The following is a 23,367-nucleotide window of genomic DNA, read 5'->3' as shown; positions in this document are numbered from 1 at the left end:
ACCCAGGCACCCCAGTAAACTTTAAAAAAAAAAGAAAGAAAAGAGGGGCGCCTGAGTATCTCAGTCAGTTGTTAAGCGTCCTACTCCTGATTTGGACTCAGGTCATGATTTCACAGTTTATGGGGATGAGCCCCCCGTCGGGTTCCACACTGGCCGTGCAAAGCCTGCGTGGGATTCTCTCTCTTCCTCTCTCTCTCTCTCTGCCCCTTCCCTGCTTGCACTCTCTGTCTCTCTCTCAAAATAAATAATTAAATTTTTTTAAAAAAGAGAAGTTCCCCTGAACTTAAATCAGGAGACTTAAATATATTTAATCCAAATACACATGATGCTCAGAACCCAAAACAGCATTTATTTAGAAAGCTGGGATCCTGACTCAAATAAAGTCGTTTAGGGGAGACTCTGCTGAAAAAGACTCTGCTTCAGAAATGACTGTTCCTATCAAGAAGAAGGAAAAAAGAATCGCTTCCTTCTTCAAAGGACAACTACATCAAAACACAAACATGCTCCTGGGCTGGTGTGTGAGCCAGAAAAAGTCACTTTCTCAGACCACCTGAAAACTGCCAGCTGCCTGTGGAAGAACACAGGCTATGCTCCAGGGCGACAGTTTTTGTTGTAAACTAGGTTTTTATTTTTTTTTTTAATTTGAAAGTATCATATGCGTATGATAAAAATAGAAATAGTAGAGAAGTCCAGAAGTTAAAAATGAAAGCTTCTACCCTCCCCCTAGCTCCTCTTTCTGATTTATTAGGCTATCATCCTAGATATTTTTAAAACTTTTTTTAACGTTTTTTTTTTTTTTTTTTTTCTGAGGCGGGTAGGAGCAGAGAGAGGGAGACAGAGGCTCTGAAGCAGGCTCTGTGCTGATGCAGAGAGCCTGATGTGGGGCTCAAAGCCATGAGCCGTGAGATCATGACCCGAGCCGAAGTCGGATGCTCAACCGACTGAGCCACCCAGGCGCCCCTCTAGAAATGTTTAATGTATAGATAAGCACACAGAAAATGGACATGCTTTTTCACACAAATAGGATCCAGCCTTTTTAAAATAAAAGGGCTCATGTTCTGTAAACGGTCCTGCTCATTTAATACATAACTGGGTAATGTGTTCAGACTTGCACACAGGGTCCATTTCATACACCGTCATGGCTGCAGTGAGCTGCCTTATCTCAATGGGCTGTAACACACTCTCAAAGATTCCTATTGACCAAATACGCTGGGGAGTCTTGTCGAGAGAAAATTAGATGATATCTTTCGATGCCAGTAATCCTAGTAAGCTAGCAGTAGTCAATTAGTGATTTGACATGTAGGAATTTGTTCTTCACGTTTGCTGACACATGCACAGATACAGAGAAGGTGACTGCAGCACTGTTCGTACAAAGGAGAGAAAAAAAAAAGCAACCGAGATAGCAGTTAAAACGGGTCGAGTTAACATATCATGGGACCACTACTGTCATTGCTCGGTAGAAAAAAGTTTTATTTTTTTCTTTAAATTTTTATTTATGTTGAGAGAGAGAGAGAGAGAGAGAGAGAGAGAGAGCACACACGCACATGAGTGGGGGAAGAGCAGAGAGAGGGAGAGAGAGAGAGAGAGAGAGAATCCCAGGCAGGCTCTGCACTGTCAGCACAGACGCAGGGCTCGAACGTACAAACCGTGAGGTCGTGACCAGAGCCAAAACCAAGAGTTGGATTCAAGACCGACTGAGCCACACGCCCCATGTAGAGAGACGAGTTTTAAAAACCTGAGTTCATGCTATTCTTATCATCACAAACCCGGAGACACACAGACATACACACGCTCCACAAAGAATAAATTGAAAATTGTCCTTTACGAGGCAGTTGGCCCGAGATGCTTTCCTCTGCAGTCTTAAAACTTACCCTGAAAAACGATTCAAGTAAAGTTACAATTAGAGGTGAAGGGGGCCCATGCAACCCATCCTGCTGCAAAATTCAAGCAGATGATTCAAAAACAAACAAACAAACCTGTCCCCCCTGGAACGGGAGGCTGAATGCACCTTACTAATGACTACCGTGAAAACTTGATCTGACATCCAACTGTCATCGTGAGGGGTGTTTGGGAATGTTCTTAATGTCAAAGGCTGCAAATGACCAGTGGTCCATCCAAATATCTGTTTTCTTAGCCACTCCAAAGATGAGCGAAGCAGCAGCGTGCTTTGCTTGAGTGGCAAGAAATAAGGCCAAAGAAAGCCCTTTCTGAAAAGTTTGGGATGGACCAACATCTCATGCGTGGGGGCTTTGCTCTGTCTTGTACCATCTGCGCTGAGCACAGAGCAAGGCATCCGGGCAAGGAAGACCCATGGCTCTGAGGGCAGTCCCACCATTGGGTGCACAGGGGCAATGTTGTCTTGTGGATTTGCGAACCATCGTAAAACCAATGGTGGGAAACAGCATTATCACTTCCGTTGCTTAATCCTGAGCACGGTTACAAGTGGAAGAGTACTGAGCAAAGGCACCCAGGGGCATGAAGGAAAACCACACTACCGGATTCTAGGACCGGATCTCCACCTATCTTCACTTCCCGACAGACTACACGCATGTCGTCACATAAAATCTTTTCTGTATGATCTCTAGAGAAGGCATTCTCTAAACACATGTAATATTTTACCTCTGCTCTGGTCTCTCCATGGAGGTAAGTAGTTCACAATCCTCTCTGCTAGATAATGTCTGCTGTCATCCCCAGTCTCCACCCTTCGCTCCTCCCGGGTCCTTCTGCCATCTAAGGTTGCCCTGAATTCCACAGGTACCATGGCCTCTGGTTGCCCAGATGTCACACAACTGTCACCACAAATGAAGCAGAACTCGTTTTTGGTTTATAAGGGATGGCCAATTGAGTAACCTCAGACTCCAAAAACAAAAAAAAACAAAAAAACACAAAACCCCAAACCAAAACAAAACAACAAACAACAACAACAACAACAAAAACCCACTAAAAACAAAAGCAAAAATCCTTCTCTCAACAGGCGATAGATTTTGGAATAACTTCGGAGGAAATTCCACTCTGAAATACAAAATGGCCACGATTCCTAGGCAGAGCCCGGCCATGCTGTTTCACGATTCATAATAAAAACAGATCCCACACAGACGGTAGCTATTGTGGTGAGCACAGCATAACTGAATAAGAGGTGTGAAATCATTATGTTGTGCACCTGACACTAATGTAACACTGTGTGTGTCAACTATACTTCAATAAATAAATTCACACACACACACACACACACACACACACACACACTAAAATTTAGGGGGGAAGAAACCAAAGCAGATCCCAAATTCAGGTTCCCTGAGGAATTGTAGCTTCCACTAAATTACATTTCTACCTGCTTCAGAAAAAAGTTGAGAAAAGAAAGGAGAAGGACGAGCTTGGTTACTGGAAGTCGAAAGCGCCCTTCCCACTCCATCTGCTCTCCCCTCAACAACCACACGCTTGCAGAGAAGCCATGTATCTGAGATGACACCATTTCTCAGGATGAGTGTTTTTTTTTTCTTTTTAAATAAACAGACTTTTTAAAACTGCTCCCTACCAGTTTCATAACAGGAGCGTTTCTGATGACATTCAATTGACGAATAGCAATGACATACAGCCTGAGCTTTAAACAGCTTCTGGATGGAACTTCCCTCGCACTGAAAAGAACTGAGTTGGAACAGGGCCAGAGGAAGCTCTAACTTCCATTTCCTGGACTGAGAGATTTCAGTGTCTTTCTTTCTGAAGAAACAATTTCCGTGGAAATTAAAAAAAAAAAAGTTTTAAAACATTATTTAAAGACCACTAATTCCTTTACTAAGAAGCTTTTTAAGTTTGGGTGCTACATTTTATTTGGAATATGAATAGACCCATGTATGTTCTTCAATGGGAAATCTGTGTTACTGATAAGTAATGAAAGCAGGATTCCAATCCAGGCAATCTGGCTTTTGAATCCCTGTTCGCCCGGCCCCTCTGACTCAAAAGACCTTTACTAACCTCACTAGGTGTAAAAGACACTTCTAGATGCAATCACTGCTTATTAATCAACAGAAAATCTCTGAACAGCACAATGAGCTGTAATAAAAAACTTTAATGGACTTCTAAAAAATCCATTAAAAACGGGTAGAAAACTGTAGAAAAAGATGCACTAGTGATTCTGAGCCTGTTTGGAATTTTGGCACCCTACATCTGTGTGAGTTCATGACTCTTTTCTACCTTAAATTTGCTGCTTTGTGGTTCATACTTGGTATTGAAACTTTGAATGAAGTAAATATTTGCTTTCAGACTCACAGATCTGCTTTTGAGATAACCGGAGCTTTTCCGGATGTCCCACACCAGTGCTGGGAACTGCAGGCCACAATGCAGTCTGATGACCACATTTAATTAATTTACTCATTGTCTGGCACAGAATGAGCTCAGCCTCAGCAGCTCCAAGATCAGAATGCCTTCAGAATCCAACTGGATGAGCCTACCCCAATATTCCTGCTAAGAACCCTCTTCCAGGAGTGCAGGACCTGAACAATCCTGAACAATCTGATGTGGAAAATTTGGAAAAATTGGAAAAGTCATTAGGAAAACCCGGGAACTAATAGAGTGTTTTCCCTGGCTAGAAACACTGCTGCTAAAAATAACACAATGAAAAACATATTTGTCTCTTACATACAATGGATGTAGAATATAATTATGGGCTGTTTTGGTCTGGGATGTAGGCAAGGGAGGGAGCTGCCAAAGTCTAGAATACAAAAAGAGAAAAGACATTGTGTCCAACCCCTCGCTCCCTGTGGTGATTCCCACAGCCCCTTGGTGACTTTGTTTCCTGCTCAGGATATACCTGTGACCGCAAAACCTGACTCTTCTTGGGGGTCCAAGAAACATCAGATGCAGGTAAGAGTTAAAACTGTTAAGTCTTTGGGGGCGCCTGGGTGGCTCAGCTGGTTGAACGATTGATTGACTCTCGGTTTTGGCTCAGGTCGTAATCTCACAGTTCATGAGTTCCAGCCCCAGGTCAGGCTCTGTACTGATAGCATAGAGCCTGCTTGGGATTCTCTAACTCCCTCTCTCTCTCTCTGCCCCTCCCCTGCTTGTGTGTGTGCTCTCTCTCGCTCTCTCTCTCTCTCTCTCAAAAATAAATAAATAAACTTTAAAAAAAGATAAATGGTAAAACAAAACAAAACAAAACTGTAAGCCTTCAAAGTGACTTGAGCTCCTATCAACAGGTAGCAGTGAAAGGTAAACCGACATAACTTCTCCAGCCTGCCTAGAAAAAGCGTCACGAGCATAACTAATATAAAAACATGAACGTCCCAACTCCTTTGTTACCCTTAACATTTTGTATTTGAATTAATTTATAGAAATACTTGTTGCATCTGGGAGTTGTCTCAGTAGCACACTAATTTTTTTGTAGACCCCTTAGATGGGAAAAAAACAGCAGAACATGTAGAAGGGCAGTTTACTGTGTTGTGTATTTCAGTACCTCTCTGAGCCACGGTTTCTTCACCTGAAAAGGAGGAATAAAAAGATTCTGCAATCCTCCTGATCTGTTGCAATAAGATGAAGCCTATCAAAACACGTGACAGAGAATCCAGTACCACAGAAGCAGAGAAGAAAAACAACGGCTAACACGTGGAACCTGAACTCCGAGAAGCACACTACATATTTCGTCGGTTAAACCTCACAACGCCATGATCATCCCCGCCATTTTATGGAGGAGAAAACCGAGGCTGAATGATGTGAATTTACTTTCCCAGAGTTAACACGGGTAGGAAGTGGTGAAGCCAGGACTCAAAACCCAAGGCATTCCAGCCCTTCCTTTGTCAAAGCATTCGGCAGAAACCGTGGCAGCCCGAGTCTAATGCGGGAGAACAGTTCCGGAGCTAATCCGCAGTCGCTGACTGCAAGGTTTCAGGAGGCTCGCATTCTCACACGTTAGACAATTTAAAAAGATATTTTAATGCCTGCCCATTTGCTCCTAGACAGTTTGGGTGTCAAAAGCCCAAGTTCCCATTTCACAGGTATCTTGCACTTATCCTTAACTCTTCCCTTTAACCTTCAAAAATGTTTTTCATTTCCTTTTAAGCTTGGTGGACAGAACTACTCACATCACAGCCTGATGTCCCCAGACTAAGCCCTTTGAGTCAACTTTGCAGGAATACAGCTACCTGTAGTGACCACTATCACATCCATCTCTCTGGCAAGATCGCTTACTCTGTCTCACTAGAAATGGATGCAAACAGCCCTGTACCACCAGAGCGAGGCTTTCTTTCCAAAGCATGCTTTAAAAACTACCAACCGTTATCAACCATTCCCCCAACCCAAGAAATCTTAGAATTTACAAGTCCTGCTTCCCTAAGGTCCAGAAACCCCGATATCTCAGGATATTCTCCAGTGCTGTAAAATGCTTCTGTGTGAAAAGCACACAGACACCCTTAAAATTAAAAAGCGTGATGTTCATAAAAAGTTCGGTAATATTCCACGGGTTTTATTTTTAGCATTGCACAACTTGAAAATACGGAAATACACGTAGTCCCAATTTCAGGGCTGGTCTAAGAGTTAAAAGAGAGAAAAAAAGAAGAAACCAACATCTGGGAATAATCCACAAATACATATAGTATCTCAGATCATCCTTCTAACCTTTATCTGTAGCACTTTGTAACATCAGCACAATCAGCATGATGCACAATGCATCTCTTGTTTTTCAGACCTATTCAAAAATCTCAGTTCTTTCAGTAAGAAAGCCCTGAAAACACAGCCCTGAAGCACGCACATTGAACATTCGCTGTGGGAAAGCTGCACTTACTGATTCAGTTCTCCCTACCAAGAGAACAATGCAAAGAAATAGATCTCAATGCTTCCAAATAATTTCTGGCGGTAACTCAGAAGGAAAAAAAACCCAACTTGTGTTTACCTGCACCCAGAGCTCCACAGGTGAAGCAGCAGTTAAAGTAAAAAAAATCTAACGCGTCTTCTGGAGGTTTTCGTCTCTAATGGACTCCGGGGTCATCCTTCCGAGCTGTCAGGTAAACCCCCCTCCATGTCTCTACTGTTTTCTTTTGCACTTTTTCCCAGTGAAACTCTTGTCATTTGCATAAAGCCTTACTTCTAGCCTATAGGACTTTCTGAGTAGCTACTTGTTAAATTGGCTGTCTTGACATGCTCTTTCAAGCATGACATCATAAATCTCCATGGAAACCCTAACTCCACCTGCCTACATGCCAACGTTACCTGTCAGGCAAAGACTTAAACAATCGTCTGAAATTGTTCATTAATGAAACCTTTCGAGGGGCTTTGGATCTCTGCACAGTATAATTTGTGCTGTTGGCAGAGACTCAGCCAAGGACGATGGCTTCATTTTCAAAGCCTGAGCTGTTTTGCAGAAAACAATGATCAAAATTATAGGCATTCGTTAATCTGCCCCTCCCTGTCTAACAATGCGCTTAATCGGTTAAAGAAAAACCTTCGGTGGCACATATGCCTCTCTCTGCAGGATAAAGTTACATCAAAAACATACGATTTGAAAAACTTTCAACTGATACTTCTAAGGCTTTTCCACTTTCCAGCAACCCCCTTCCTACTTTTTACCAGCAAAACTTGCAAAACAGGTTCTTTGCTGGAATGTGTGTGTGTGTGTGTGTGTGTGTGTGTGTGTGTGTGTGTGTGTAGTTTCTCTTGGCCTCCGGTTGCAGAGGAGGTAGGGGAAGGTGTTGAGAATTTTTTTTAACTCTTTCATAACATACTTGCATCTTTCATATATTTGTACTAACTTACATAAGTTACCAGAATAACATCAAAATCAATCGAATCAATTTTTATAGAACCCCTGTTTGCATAAAGCTTCAGGCAAATTTCTGCCAAATTTGTGCCCAGCCCCTCATGGCGACACTGGGCACAGCACTCTTGCTTCTCACTCTAACTTTATTGCGGACACACCTCACACTCCCAAGTCTAAGGCTGCTGACCCTGAGGTATCAGCAAGGTTTGAATGAGACTTGCTCCAAACTCAGGAGAGTTTACAGTGATGTTATCAAATAGCTGTCAAGTGCTACTGCAGAAAGTTCTTCTTTCTGGCTTTCTGGCTCTGCAGGGAGCCGGGAAACATTTGAAGGCAGGCTCCCGCAGAATCTGCTAGAACCCTGCAGAATCTGCTAGAACCCTGCAGAATCTCAGAAGTAGCAGTAGTCAACACTGCAGCCTGCTTTAACATGCCACACAGCCCTGCTGCAAGGGCAAGAAAATCAGCAGCATCTTTGAAAGGTCAGAGAGCAAATTTTACCGCCCCCCCATACCTTGCTGAGCCTACCCAGATGTTCAGAGAGAGAGCATCCATAGGTAAAGCACTCAGAATGGCTCTTTTCCTAGAAAGAATTGTAAATGCTCCATTTCCCCTCCTCTGACTATTCTGAGAGGTTTGCCCTGCCATCGTTCACAGTCAACAGATGCGACATTATCTTCCGAGGGAACCAAGAGCTACCCTGGTTTAATATAGCAGCCTGAGTTGGAACACTCCTTGGAGGCAAGACTACTGTCAGAGATTCAATTACTGCCTCTGTAAGATGAAAATACAACCAGATGAAGCCCACACTTGTGCTTTACCCAGTGGGGCACAAACGCAACATGAAACAAACAAAAACAAGGTATAACCAGATCTAGGCTTTATTCGGTTATTCCTCAAAGTTCCATTAGACAGAGCACACGAAAGTTGATTCAGCAGTCAGAGGGGTTATAAATTAGACCACATCTGCCCTTTGGGTTGTTTAGGAAATTACAATATCTCCGCTTTTACTTACTGAATTCAAGCTCAGAAAAGAGAGTGAGTGAGAACAGTCAGAATCTGTAAGTCAGACAAATGAAGAGAGTCCCAGAAATAACTCAGATGTGAAAGCAACCTGATTAACCCACTCGTCTGCAGGCGGACTGAGGTAAGCACAGACCAAAGATTTTGTAACCAGGGATGACATCATTACCGTGATGATGGAGAATATTGAAATATTTACAGCGGGGTAAATGTGGAGCATAATACTCTCAGCAATAAGGAAACACAGGCTGGGCAGAAAAGCCAAGGTTTGCAAATCCACTAATGATTTTTCCTACTGTCCTTAAATGAGGAAAATGGCGAGCTGGACTGAGCTGGACTATGAGAGCACCGTGATTTGCCTGCCAGCAACTAAGCACCACTAACCAAGTCAGAGCTCAGCAAATGCATGTAGAAGGGCTATTTTGTTTGTAAATGTAGCCACATCAGAGGGATCCATGATGGATTTGGATAGCAAATGGGATTCTTTCTCTTGAATTTGTTTCAATAAACCTTTTATAACAGATGTAGACATCCACTCACTGAAAAAGGCCATGAACGTATAAAGATACAGGTGTCTGGTGGGAGAGGTTGGATTTAACCGTCTATGGCCTGAGTTTTTGTTTCTTAAAAAACACACCTGGGTGGCTCAATCCGTTAAGTGTCTGACTACAGCTCAGGTCATGATCTCACGGTTGGTGAGTTCAAGCCTCCCATTGGGCTCTCTGCTATCAGTGCATAGCCTTCTAGGAATCCTCTATCTCCCTCTCTTGCTGACCCTCCTCTCTCAAAAATAAAATAAACATTAAAACAAATTTTTTTAAATGTTTTATTTTTGAAAGAGAGATAGAGAGAGTATGAGCAGGGGCGGGGGTGGGATGGGCAGAGAGAGAGAGGGAGACACAGAATCCGAAGCAGGCTCCAGGCTCTGAGCTCTCAGCACAGAGCCCAAAGTGGGGCTCGAACTCATAAACCGTGAGATCATGACCTGAGTGGAAGTCGGACGCTCAGCTAACTGAGCCACCCAAGAGCCCCAAAACAAAATCTTTAAAAAAAGTAAATAAAATGAATTAGAAGTTGTCACATGGAAAAGGAATGCTTCTTTGGGTAGAAGAAGCAATACTTTCATAATTAAAATAAGCAACCTTTACCTCATTTAAGTCTCACAGCAAAAGGTGATATAAGACTGGTTATTATCTTCATTTCATAAATGGAGAAAGGGAGCTTCAAAAGCTTAGGTCACTTGAGTAAGTCTACATGCCCACTAAGTGTGGGAGTGTCCCTTTTAATCCAGGCAGACCCAAGACTGAAATCCAAAACACATGTGCTTAACCACCAAGCAGTTATCCTGGTTTAAAAACACTGCTCACAATTGAGGACACTAAAATCCTAACTAACCTAAGTCATGCTAAAATGATTTGTTTAGTAAAGACTGAAGGTGCACACTGGACTGCAAAGGTGCACATTGGACTGCACAGACTTTCCAGAAATCCTCCCAGAAACACCACGCCCACAGATGGGGCTGGGCTGGGGTCTGGAAGAGTCGGGACAGGGTGGGCCATCAGCACAGCAGCCTTGGGGGGTGGGGGGTGGTCTCTATTTAGCTTCAGGCTGTATGGAGGCCTTTGACAGCGGTCCAGAGCAGGATTAATGTATCACCACTCGTCCACCCCAGGACAAACAGACCACTAACATGCAGAGAAGGCTAATGAAACAGCGGACACTCAAGAAGGAGGCACAACCTCCTAAAGTTCTGGTCTAAAGAAATACGGACAACCGTTAAAAAGGAAAAAAAAAAAGTCAAATATACATTTCTTAAGTCCAGCACAGATTGTATGCATCACCAAAAGAAGAAGGGTGCTTTCATTTCTGAATCAAACAATGAAAACCAATTGTGGTAATTCCCTAAAGCTTGAACTTTGGCTCTATTTTTGTTTGTAGTCATTGTTTGCTTTAGGGATGGTCCATTTACATTTGGTCAGCTTTTGCTACAGCGCTGGTTAATTTTCTGTGTCAACTTGACACAGCCGTTGGGTCAAATATCTGTCTAAATGTTGCTGTGAAGGTATTTTTTAGATGTGATTAACACTTACATCAGCAGACTCTGAGTCAGCACACTCTGACCATAGTGTGGGTGGGACTTATAGTCCCTTTGGGGAGCTGGCGGGGGGGGGGGGGGTGCGGGGGGGTGGAATCTGCCTCAAGACCTAGAAACCCTACCTGAGTTTCCTGCCTGCAGATCTTGAACTGAAGGCTGCAGCATCAACTCTTGCCTGAATTTCCAGTTTGGTGGCCTGGCCCCACAGTCTTCAGGTTGCCAGTACCCACAACTGTGTGAACCAATTCTTCAAACTAAACTAAATATCTCTCTCTCTCTCAGTCTTGCTCTTGCTCTCTTCCCAACCGTTTCTCTGTTTCTCTGGAGAGCCCCGACTAATAGAGCAGATAATGCCAATGGGTATCTGCCCAGTCTTATTCTCTGGTTCCAGTTCTCTTCTACCTCCATATGACTGCCTGACACTCATTTTTACTTGGAGCACCTACTGTCATTTCAAATACTGCCTGTCACGACTGAAACTTTGTTTAGTGTTTACTGAGCATGAACTGAATTTAATAAAGAAGAGATATTTCCTGTGAAATTAAGATAAAGGAATATAATCAAGTTCACTGGGTATTACACTAAATATCAATGGACTAAATTCTCCCATTAAAAGACAAAGACTAATAAGTAGAGCTAAAAAGGCAAAACCAACTTATACGTAATTTCTAATCAACATACTCAATATTAATAAAGAAAACTTGAAAATAGATGAGTACCACCTGTCTATACCAGATAAATGTAATGCAAAGTGACAATATTAATAATAAGAAAAGTTAACAAACACTAAACTGGATACAGAGGTCATCTGGTAGTGTAAAAAGACAATTTATGAGAAAGGAATGATCATCAAAAATTTGTTTGCAACAAATAAAGCAAATGAAAAGCTGTAAAGCAAAAATTCTTAGGAATGCAAGAAGAACAGGATAAAAATATGTTGGTAGTGAGAGACTCCATGATACATTGTTTGAAACTGAACAGCACTAGAAAAAGTAAGGGCCACAACAAAATAAATGAAACATACAACAAACCTGATATAGAAGTGTGCACATGTATGTGTATATATAATAAACATAAAATAGGCAATTTCTCAAGAATACATAACACAATTCTTACAAATGCTGATTGTGCATTTGACTATGCAAAAAATTTTAAACAAATCCTTAAACGTCTTAAAAAGCAGCAATTTTACAGACTGCATTCTTTGATCACATCCAATAAAATTATAAATAAATAATAATCTCAACTATTTGGAAATGAAATACTCTTGGAAAACCCTTAAATCAAAGGAACAAATCAAAATTGAAACTTTCAACTGTCCTTAAGGAAATGAAACAGGAAATTTTCATACAAAACTTCAGGACACAGCCCAACCTGGTGTCAGGAAATGTATGCCCCTAAATGCCTTCATTATTAACAAGAAATACTAAAAATAAATGAACTTGATACTCACTTTAAGAAATTACAGAAGATAACAAAGACAACTTTAAAAACTAGGAAAAGGCAGGTAATTATGAAAAAAAGCTGAAAATGATGAGACAGCAAATCATAATCTGGAAGAGATAAATGCAAACTAAGTCTTTGAAAGAAATCAATATAACAAATAAACCTGAGGTGCCTGGGTGGCTCAGTCAGTTAAGCATCTGACTCTTGGTTTCGGCTCAGGTCATGTTCTCCCAGCTAATGAGTTCAAGCCTGGCATCAGGCTCTGGACTAACAGTGTGCAGAGCCTGCTTGGGATTCTCTCTCTCCCTCTCTTTCTGCTCCTCCCCACTTGTGCTCCCATGTGTGCACACACATACACACACACACTCTCAAAATAAATAAATAAACTTAAAAACATACACACAACAGATAAACCCAAGAGAGGGTGTAAAAATGGCATTTGCTCTCAAAGCTTATGGGGCAACTCAAGGTCATGGTACTCAACCGGAAGTAAAACAGATGCTGTGTGGAGTAACTGGAGAAAGAACATGGACACGGGGCAAGTACATTCTGGACCTGGAAGAGCATTGGTCTTCGCACATTCAATGCCCAGCGCACATTTGCATAGGAGAATGTTCTGGTTGAGTTGAAATGTTTAAAAACAAAAAGGAAAGAGAGAAAGCGAGGAGGGACAGAGGGAGGACAATGGACCCAAAAGATGGAATCAGTGAGCAATAATGATAGCACGTACAGCCCACTCATGTCTCCCAAATAACTGCTACAACAATACCACCCCATCCACCTGCTCCTCTCCCATCAGCGTCCCCGTGTTGTTTGAGTAAAACCGGTGACTGCTCCGACTGTGACCTCGGGAAGTGCTCATGGAGGAAATCATTGTACATTCCACTGGCCCAAAAATATCCCTTTGGGGCAAGTTTGACACAACTAAGTGTGGTAAGCTGTATTCATCTCCACACTGTCAAAACCTGTGGCTCAGTTCAAAGCTCCATGTGACGGCCCCTGAGCATTACCCACTGTTCACACGTCACCTCCACGCTTGCACACTGGTTGGAGCATACCCCTCGAACATCTCACATCAGGGGAAGGGCAGGAAGAGGAGAGGGCAGGCCTGATAAAACAAAGATACTGTGAGAGGAAGGCAAAAGGAGGTTGGTGCAAAAGTCCAAAAACTACACAATTTTGTTGAAAACCCCACTGGGCTCCAGACCAGATTTTTTTCCTCCAAGTCCCATCCCTATAGCTGATCCCAAGAGTTAACACCCATCCCTCTCGTGACGATGACTAACATGCTTCCGTGGCAGTCCACTGGTCTTTCAGTGGTTCCACGCTTATGGACAGATGACACAGGGTGCTTAGTGACTTGCTCAAGGTCTGGGCACAGGTAGGAGCTGAGTGAGGACATGGGGTGCTCATCGGGCGCATTTGCCTTCCCCACTACCCCAGCCACAGCCCTTCGTCCCTTCATCCTTCTCCAATCAGACCCCAAGTCATTCCCATTTTTCTTTTGAATATCTGATGTGTGTGTCATCCTTCAGTGCTGGCTGAGCTCCATGCCCAAAGCCTTATCACTGTGGCCCGGATGCTGCAACCATTTCCAGGCCAGGACCCAGGCTGTTCTCACGGTCCCTCCTACATAGCACCGAGCAGATAACCTTTCAACTTTGCTTTTATTCCACTTCTGAGCTCAAGACTACAAGGTTGCCCTGTGTCTGACAGCCCAAGCTTTCTGCTGACTTTCAAGGTCCAACACAACCTGGCCGTCCTCTGCCTGACTCCCCTGTCTTCCCCCTCTGCCGAATGACACCATCACCTCACTTAAACTGGCCTACCCACTGATTCACAGGGGAGCCACCTCTATTCTTGTCTCAACATTGGCTCTTCCTGTCCCCCTCCTCCTCTATCACAATGCCTTCATGGCTGCATTCTATCCATTCAAATCATAATCCATTAATCTCCTTGCCACAGATATTTGCTGAATACCTACTATGCCCTGGGGATCGAGGAAATAGATAATTAGGACAAGTCTGTCTCCGGGAGACCTCTATCATTCCAAGAGACACCATTCAAATGTCCATCTCTGTGTGAAATCCTCCCCCTCTGCTCTCCCACTGCTCTGAACTCCAGCAAGCTTTTGAAGTACATACTCCCATTCCCTGGCGTGTCTCACAGAAGAAGAGTCCCCAAAGCAATAATTCTGTGGTCAAACAGGCTTGGGAAACATTATGTTTCATTCCTCACCCACCTGTTCCCAAATCTCCAAATGAGACGTAGAATGCCTTTTAGCATATTAAAAGATCGGATAGGCCCTGCAGTGTAGAATTTCATTTAACTCTAGATAACCAAAAATATCCCCAAATTAGAGACTTTCTCTCCATTCCCCAAACAACTAGTAACAGCCTGGGGATCCAGGATTCAGCAGAGCATGTTTTTACAAAATGCTGATCTAGATCACTGCAATTTCTTTATTTCATTTATTCTTTATTTTTTTTTATAGTTTATTTATTTCGAGAGAGAGTGAGCATGAGTGGGGGAGAGGCAGAGAGAAAGGGAGAGAGAGAGAATCCCAAGCAGGCTCCACGCTGTCAGCAGGGAGGCCGATGTGGGGCTCAGACTCACAAACCATGAGATCGTGACCTGAGCCGAAGTGACACATTCAACTAACCGAGCCACCCAGGTGCCCCTAGATCGCTGCAATGTAGAACACACACTGTTTTATGCTGCCCTAATGCATACTGCCCTCACCCCTCCAGGATAATGCTCTCCTGAATGCAAAGGGTTTTGACAGGTACTCAACACCTGCGATCTATTTGATAGGATGTATCATCTCATGTAATCCTCACCACAAAACTATTGTCAGTCTCATTTCTGCGGTTAAGAAAAGCCTCAGGAAAACAGATGATTCACCTACACTGCACAGCTCAGAGCGTCCAGCATATAAAAAACTCAGTTATATCGGACCCCATAGTTATCACTCAACAGACACACCCCCGGCAGGGCAGGTACTGGCTACTCTACACATACTGCCTGATGTCGAGCTGACAGTGTAGGTCGATGAAAAACAACCATCTGATTGAATTAATCCAAGAGAACACCTGCAGGAAGGATGAATAAGGGCAAAGACGTAAGCCGGCTACGAGAAAGCAGAGGACAGTCTAAACGCCTGTGATATGAGTTCTGTATCAATCAGCTGGACTGAATCACATTGGTCTTTTCTGGATTCCTCAATACTGCAAATCTCCATCTGACCTGGTGGCAGTTTTCTCTAAGTTTTGCTGATCACCACATCAGAGACGTCTCCTGCCACCGCATAGCCACACTTGGGTTTCTGACTCCCCTTCACTTCCCACCTACTCCCCGACACTCCTTAGCAGGTTTTCCAGTAGAATCTTATTTTGATTTGCTTTCAGACCTCTTCTTAATATAGCACTGTTCTCTTGCTCTTCCTTCCACTAATTAAAACGAAAGCTAATGCAGAGTTTGGTGGCACCCAATTAAACATGGATCAAAAGCCATGTGTTACGAATGATCCCCATTTAGGATTCCTTTCCTGTTTTTCTGTATCCTCTGTGATTAACATCAACTTCCAATCAATTTTGCAAGTGAAAACGCAACTCCTTGAATTTAGTCTTTTTGATCGCTGAGTGTCCCCTCACCCTGCCCCCAGATGTCCTACTCTGTCATACTCCAAATCTTCAGAAATGCATTTCCATCTCCTTTAAGTCACAATTCAAAATAGCAGTCCCCTGGGAAACATTTCCAGCTAGCTCCTTCATCTGGTCCCTCAAGTAACATCATCATCTGTTTCATAGTAGACTGCTTTCTGCTTATTTTTTTCCCATTGTTTTTCATCACGCCCAAATTTCGATGACTATTGTTTCTGATTGCATTCTGATTTCTCTTAGACATAGCCAAGATTTGGAACTTCTGAGGACAGTTTTTTTATACTGATTCTTTCCATTGTAATTATATCCTTTGTTCACAGGCTCCAGCATTTCATTACATCTCACTTCATTAAACGCTCCCATATATAATATAAATTCTCTAAATGCAGCTTGTAATTTTGTCATGACACCATGATCCTTCCATTTGGAGGTGTTGCTCTGGCAATAGTAACATCTTCTCAACGTTTACGTTCCGTAGATACTTAAATCACTATTTATGTCACTGCTTCTTTGGTGCCAAATTCCTTTTCTTTCCAGAATTATTGAAGGCCAATCTAATAGGAGGCGGGCATTTCAGCCACTGTAAGATGACCACCAAATTGCATACTTACGACAATGGCCAAACCGGTACCCCCATTCCAACCCTTCTCCATTTTCTCGACATTTTAGATGAATGTCTCTTGGTTTTGCTGTGCGTCAGAGAGATGGTGTGATGTGGAGGCAAAAAAGTAAGACCTGCCCCACAGCCAAATAATAGGATTCAGGACCGGTGACTTGCCGTCACTGTGAACAAGAGCTAAGTAAGCGGTGCCTCAGTTTCCCATTCTGTTAAGGAGAGTTCATAATAGTGCCTACCACCCAGGGTTGTTGAGACGGTGAAATATACCAATATGGGCAAAGAGCAATAGTGTCATAATATTCACTGAGGCCAATAAGATGTTCTCCTTACAGTCTGTTCCACTGTTTCACCACTATAAACAGCGGTCAAGAAAACAGTGCTAAAAAAATGCCGAACATTTAACTAGCCTCCATGCTCACGTTCTCCATCTGGGTAAGGGCCTTCTTCCTTCATCCCACTGTGGCTTATTGTTAGTATTTGCTCCACATACCTTGTAGTAGATTTCTTAAATGTTTCTTAATGTTTGTTTATTTTTGAGAGAGAGACAGAGCATGAGTGGGGGAGGGGCAGAGAGAGACGGAGACACAGAATCCAAACCGGCCTCTGAGCTGTCAGCACAGAGCCTGACGCGGGGCTCGAACTCACGAGCCATGAGATCATGACCTGAGCCAAAGTGGGACGCTCAACCAACTGAGCCACTCAGGCGCCCCTCTTGTACTAGATTTCTTAAGCGCCAAAATGCTGTTTCCTTTTCCCTTAAGGTTTAGGCAAGAAACTGGTCTGTAAATACATATTTAGTCATTAGTTTTGAACAGCTCCCTGGTTCTTGCTACTAAACATGGCTGTCTCCCATCATTTTCCTTTTTGGTTGAGAATAAATTAGTAGCTCTGAAGAATTTCTTAGCTGGGTCTATTGCTTTAGTTTAATTTATAAACTTTTCATTTGTGTATTTATTTATTTATGAAGCATGTATAATTATTTAGAACCTGCCCCCTCTACACCTTTAGCCTTTTATCCACATCTTCGCGAGGGCCCAAGGCTTCCACTAACGATGGTCTATGGTCTTAATGTGCCTTTAGTTCCAATTAGATCACTTACCAGGCTTCACTGACACACATATTCATGAATGTAGATGCATATTTGAGAAATTCTAACACTTCACATATATGGATTGATTAGGATTAGAACAAACATGATAGGAAAAGAACAAATGTGATAGGGAAAAAAAAATCTGATTGGGGCACTGACTGGCTTAGTCCATAGACCATGTGATTCTTGATCTTGGGGTTGTGAGTTCAAGCCCCAGGTTGGGGGTAGAATTACTTAAAATCTTAGGGGCACCTGGGTGGCTCAGTCAGTTGAGCGTCCAACGTCGGCTCAGGTCATGATCTCATGGCTCGTGAGTTCGAGATTTCATGATCTCAGATTTCAGTTTGTGAGTTCGAGCCCCCCGTCGGGCTCTGTGCTGACAGCTCAGAGCCTGTAGCCTGCTTCATATTCGGTGTCTCCCTCTCTCTCTGTCCCTCCCCCACTCGCACTCTGTCTCTCTCTCAAAAATAAATAAACTTTAATAAAAAAATTAAAAAAAAGAATTACTTAAAGTCTTAAAAAAAAAAAAGGAAAATAAACCATCTGATTAATTTGGAGTTTTCACATATGACGTAGGGACGACATCAATTTCCCAAGGTATACAATGATACCCTGAGATCTACTGCATGAGGAATAATCCAGTGTGATTGACATTCTGCCATAATATAATTAAGTTTATAAAAAAAAAGTCAAAGATGCCACTACATAAAGGTGTAAATATATGTTAATATATTTATATTACATTTAAATGTGATTAATGCCATTGTACAGATAAGTATAAAGTTCTGTGTATGGATGTGCGATGTGCTGATGAAACCCTAAATGTTTATTTAGCATGAGCAGGGGTTGGAGCAAAGAGAGAGGGAGACACAGGATCCGAAGCAGGCTCCAGGCTCCAGGCTCCAAGCTGTCAGCACAGAGCCAGATGCAGAGCTTGAACCTACGAACCGTGAGATCACGACCTGAGCTAAAGTCGGATACTTAACCAATTAAGCCACCGAGGCGCCCCACTCACTTTTCAGTGTGTGGCATTCAATGTCTGTGGGTCACATAGCGAAGCCCTTTAAATCACAGGCTTTCTGTGATTAGATGAGTTGTGATCGGGTATTAACTGTCTCCTCCCCTCTATTAACCCTGCTTTGCATTCAAAAAGCTTCCCCTGTGGAAGGTGACGTGCAGATCATACAAATTATTGGTAGCAAACAATACCTGCATACACAGGTGTAGAAAGCGGAAGCAGAGTTGACAGAGGGAGGTTTGCCACCAACAATCTGCACACTCATTCATTCATTCAACAAAAACTGATCATGCTTAAGTTACGATCCATACTCCCTTAAATGGTGACTTTACAAAGGTATTTAAGACAAGGTTCTTGTCCTCCAAAATATTCTACGTGGGAGAAAGAAACACAAAGAGAAGTACAATAAAGGCATGATTAGATACTACAATATAGGTACTGCAAGACGTTATGACCAACTCAGAAGGTGCGACATTTGGCCTGGATCATGAAGGATCGGTATCTGTGCACGCACGCCGTATTTCTTTTATTGACTTGATGGCAGGGACCACGCCTCATCACAGCACCTTTACCATAGCAGGTGCCAAATAAATACATATGGGATGAATAAGTGAAAGAAATCCAAATTTTAAGCTTTTGATGAAGGAAAAATCGAAATAACTTTCGGAATTATAATAAAATTACGCTCTGACGATGGAAAAAATAATCTTCGGGTACTCAAATATGTGTGGGCAGAAAAGAAAACTGCCTTTAAATACTAATCTGAAAATAAGAACCACTGAGGCTCTTCTTTTGGATACCATAGACCAGAAGATTGCAATGCCACGAGCTGCCATTGAAACAGGAGGAAGATCCATTGCTTTCTGAGGCTGTTTTTCAGTACTCTGAGATACTGAGATTATTGTCCTTTGACAAATGGGGGAACTGAGACAGAGAAGGATGAAGTCATTAGCTCCAATCCTGCAATTAGCACATGGAGGAGGCTGGATTCCGACCCAGCCCTGCCTTGTCCCAGAACCACACCCTTAGCTGCCAGGCGATGTAGCTTCACCCCCTGACTGGCCCACACAAGTAACCTTTACTACTACTACGCAGATAAACACTATGCAACATTAATGGTCATCGGCTATCTTTGAAGACAGGTAGGAAGGAGGTGGCTACTAAACATGGCTGTTCTCCCATCAGGAGACCTCTGTTCAATAATTTAGGCTGAAGAAAATTCTTGACTGACTTATTTTCAAAGGCCCAAATTCAAGTTTTCAACCATAAACCTTCCAGCGTCTGGACTCAGATTCTGAAATGTAAGGTATGCTCTAGTTCTCCTTATGTTTAATACCAAGGAACTGGAACCTAGATGCCCTTGGTATCCAGATACTTCAGGTAAGATGCTGGCTGCCGCAGTTACTATCTTCCTCTCAAACTCCCCCCAGTGTCACTGTGTTCATGAAGGCCGCTTCTCTGGGAGGCAGACAGGCAAACAGCCACCAGAAGGATATGTGGTACTGAGAAGCTCAATATGAGATAAGTGGTCAGACTTGTTTATTTGAATTCCTCCTTATGGCTGGTCATCTGATCTTCCTGCAAAGGAAGCCTGGAATAATCCACTTTAAGAAGGTCAGGGAGGAACAAAGGGCATCGTGGAGAAGAAGACAGGAAAGAGGAACCACGCAGCAGGAGAAAAAGAATAGAAAAGCCAGAGGATGAAGTACTGTCCATAGGAATTTCCTAAACCATTACCTGAGCTTATCTCTGATTAGGGTTCATTGGCGACACTACAATGGAATGAAAAAATATATACACACATCCATGCATCAGACTCTATCCCTCTCTGGATGGTCAGCTTGGAATACACAAGAATTCAGCCTGAGTTACCCAATAAAGGGACAGCTGACCAGCCACGGCCAGACTACACCTGTGGCAGACACGTATGGGATAGGAGATGAGAGGTTGGGGCCACTAAGCCACAGTCATTATTCCCTGTCATCTGATACCATGCACCCTTCAGGTTATATTTAGGCTCCCCATGTGAGAGTTTTAGCCAGTTACTATCATCATAGCAGTAGCAATAGTTATGAGATGATAAATAATAACAGTAATGATAACAATTGAAATATTTTTAGCATGGAAAATATACCATTTTGAAATACTAATTTCTCAGCAAAATGAATACATTTCTAACTTAAAAAAATACATTCCACCTTCCTCATTCAACACATAATCAATTTCCTAACCTCCTTCACCGGTGACCGCTAGCCCCGTGGTCTCTCTCTCTCTCTCTCACACACACACACACACACACACACACACACACGCACACACGCACACACACACACACAACCTCACCCTATCCCTTACACTTCATGTACAGACTGGTGGAGAGGAAAAAAAATTTCCTCTACCCTTTTAGGTTTTTTGACCGGTATATTGACATAAAAGAGATTAACGAAGAAAAACAAATTTAATTATGTATGTATGGGAGCCCCATAAGAATATGAGACCCAAGGACATGTTGGGTCAGTTGAGGCTTATATGCTATCCTGACCTAGGGAATGGGATAGGGGCTTAGGGTTTCAAAGGGGAGGAGGGTGATTCACAGGACAACAAGGAGAGATGATGCATAATTAGATGTTCGCCCTGCCATACCGATAAGTATTCCAGAGAAAAAGTAATCTCTGGTAATAGCTCTTTCTCTGAGCCAGGACCAGTATCCAAATTATTTTAGGCCATAACAACTTTACCTTGTTTATTATGCTTTTCTTGGTAACTTCCCATAATTGACTCCCTACTCCCAACATCTTCTTTTGTCTTTAGCTGAACATGATATTTAAGGTGATGGCTTTGGCCATTTTAGGGAGTTACTCAGAGTTCCTGGGTCTCTCCCATGTATACACAGGAAGCATACATATCATTAAGCTTTTGTTTGTTTTTCTTCTGTTAATCTGTCTTATATCAATTTAATTATTAGTTAGTCAAAAACCTAGACAGGTAGAAGGAATTTGTTGTTTTTTTTCTTCACCACACTACATGCTCTATAGGCAATGATCAACTTAAAGAACAGTGAAATAAACAAGGGTTCTGAGCTCAGACTTAACCAGATTCAAATTCCAACTTTCCCTTAGCAAATTGTGTGACTGTAACTATTCTGAGTTTGAGTGTCCTCGATCTGAACCACTTTGGATAAAGTACGGTGCCTCACAAACACGCGACATGTTACGTATATGGAGAGTGACCCTACTATCGACTAAAAAATAGGGAAATCTTTTACATGTCAATTATACCTCAAGAAAACTGTAGGAAATAAATTTTAAATAAGTAAGTAAAGGGGCACCTGGGTGGCTCAGTCAGTTAAGCAACCAACTGTTGATTTCAGCTCGGGTCATGGTCCCATGGTTCATGGGATGGAACCCTGCATCGGGATTTGTGCTGAGAAGAGCACAGCCTGCTTGGGATTCTCTCTCTCCCTCTCTCTCTGCCCCTTCCCTACTCATTGTCTCTATCATAATAAATAAACAAATTTTAAAATAAGTAAGCAAATAAGTAAATAAATAAATAGGGGGTACTTTCTATATATGCTTGAAATGAAAGGAGTCATCCTTTTCTTAACTACTAAAGAATTTATCTACATCAACCAGGCCTCCTGTTCTCTCCTCTTCTGGGTCTGCCACCTTTTGGCAACATGAGCAAAAAGCAAACATACAGCCTATACACTCATTTCATATTTTTAGGCACTTTAATAAAGATTTCAGAGAAAACAGGTTTGAATTTAAACCGACAAATCGATGGGGCGCCTGGGTGGCTCAGTCGGTTAAGCCTCCAACTTCAGCTTGGGTCATGATCTCGCAGTTCGTGGGTTCGAGCCCCGCGTCGGGCTCTGTGCTGACAGCTTGGGGCTGGAGCCTGGAGCCTGCTTTGGATTTTGTGTCTCCCTCTCTCTCTGCCCCTCCCCTGTTCACACTCTGTCTCTGTCTCAAAAATAAATAAACGTTAAAAAAATTTATTTTTTTTTTTAATTTTTTTTAACATTTATTTATTTTTGAGACAGAGAGAGACAGAGCATGAACGGCGGGGGGTCAGAGAGAGAGGGAGACCCAGAATCGGAAACAGGCTCCAGGCTCTGAGCAGTCAACACAGAGCCCGACGCGGGGCTCGAACTCCCGGACAGGGAGATCGCGACCTGAGCCGAAGTCGGACGCTTAACCGACTGAGCCACCCAGGCGCCCCCAAAAAATTTTTTTTAAATAAATAAACCGACAAATCGAGAGTGAGGATGAAGTACAGGTTCAAATTGTTCAGGCGAATGCCAATTTCCGTTTCCACGGAAGATCGAAAGCTGAGTTAGTCAGACATCACTTCGGTAACCGGTTAACTGGCAGGACCGCCGACTTAACACGCTAAATGGGTCTCTCTCTCTGGAGTGTGGAAATCAGTAACGGCCTGTCCTCTTCCCCGATCGCGTGTGTCGCGGTGGCCCTGCTTCCTTTACTATGTTCTGCATCCTCAAAGGTCAATCCGATCACATGCCTGTGGGGCCTTTGGGGGACCCCCCCCAAAACTTTGTGGTCTGTCAAGAAAGTCATTGCATACAGCCAAGAAACAACAACATCCCAAGGCATAAATGGGTGCTGTCTGTGTAGCTGTCAAGATAACCTGAGAAAACAGGTAGCTGATGA

At 42.8% G+C, this 23,367-nt stretch overlaps 1 protein-coding gene across 16 annotated transcripts in view; it reads right to left on the bottom strand.

Moving 5' to 3' along the window:
* KIAA1217 (KIAA1217 ortholog) overlaps positions 1-23,367 on the bottom strand; it is a 747,790-nt gene that overhangs the window by 267,178 nt on the left and 457,245 nt on the right. Inside the window, exon 1 of one of the 16 annotated variants that reach the window (XM_027073647.2) lies at positions 6,881-17,098. The exons of the other annotated variants lie outside the window; for them this stretch is intronic. The gene's annotated coding sequence lies outside the window, so the exon portion shown is untranslated. Of the gene's footprint in view, positions 1-6,880; positions 17,099-23,367 lie in introns of those variants that run through there. 16 annotated transcript variants of the gene reach the window in all.

The sequence above is a fragment of the Acinonyx jubatus genome, chromosome B4 (assembly GCF_027475565.1).
Source record: "Acinonyx jubatus isolate Ajub_Pintada_27869175 chromosome B4, VMU_Ajub_asm_v1.0, whole genome shotgun sequence".
NCBI lineage: Eukaryota > Metazoa > Chordata > Mammalia > Carnivora > Felidae > Acinonyx > Acinonyx jubatus.
Note: the sequence above shows the minus strand (reverse complement) of the source record. Positions and strands in the feature narration are given on the sequence as shown.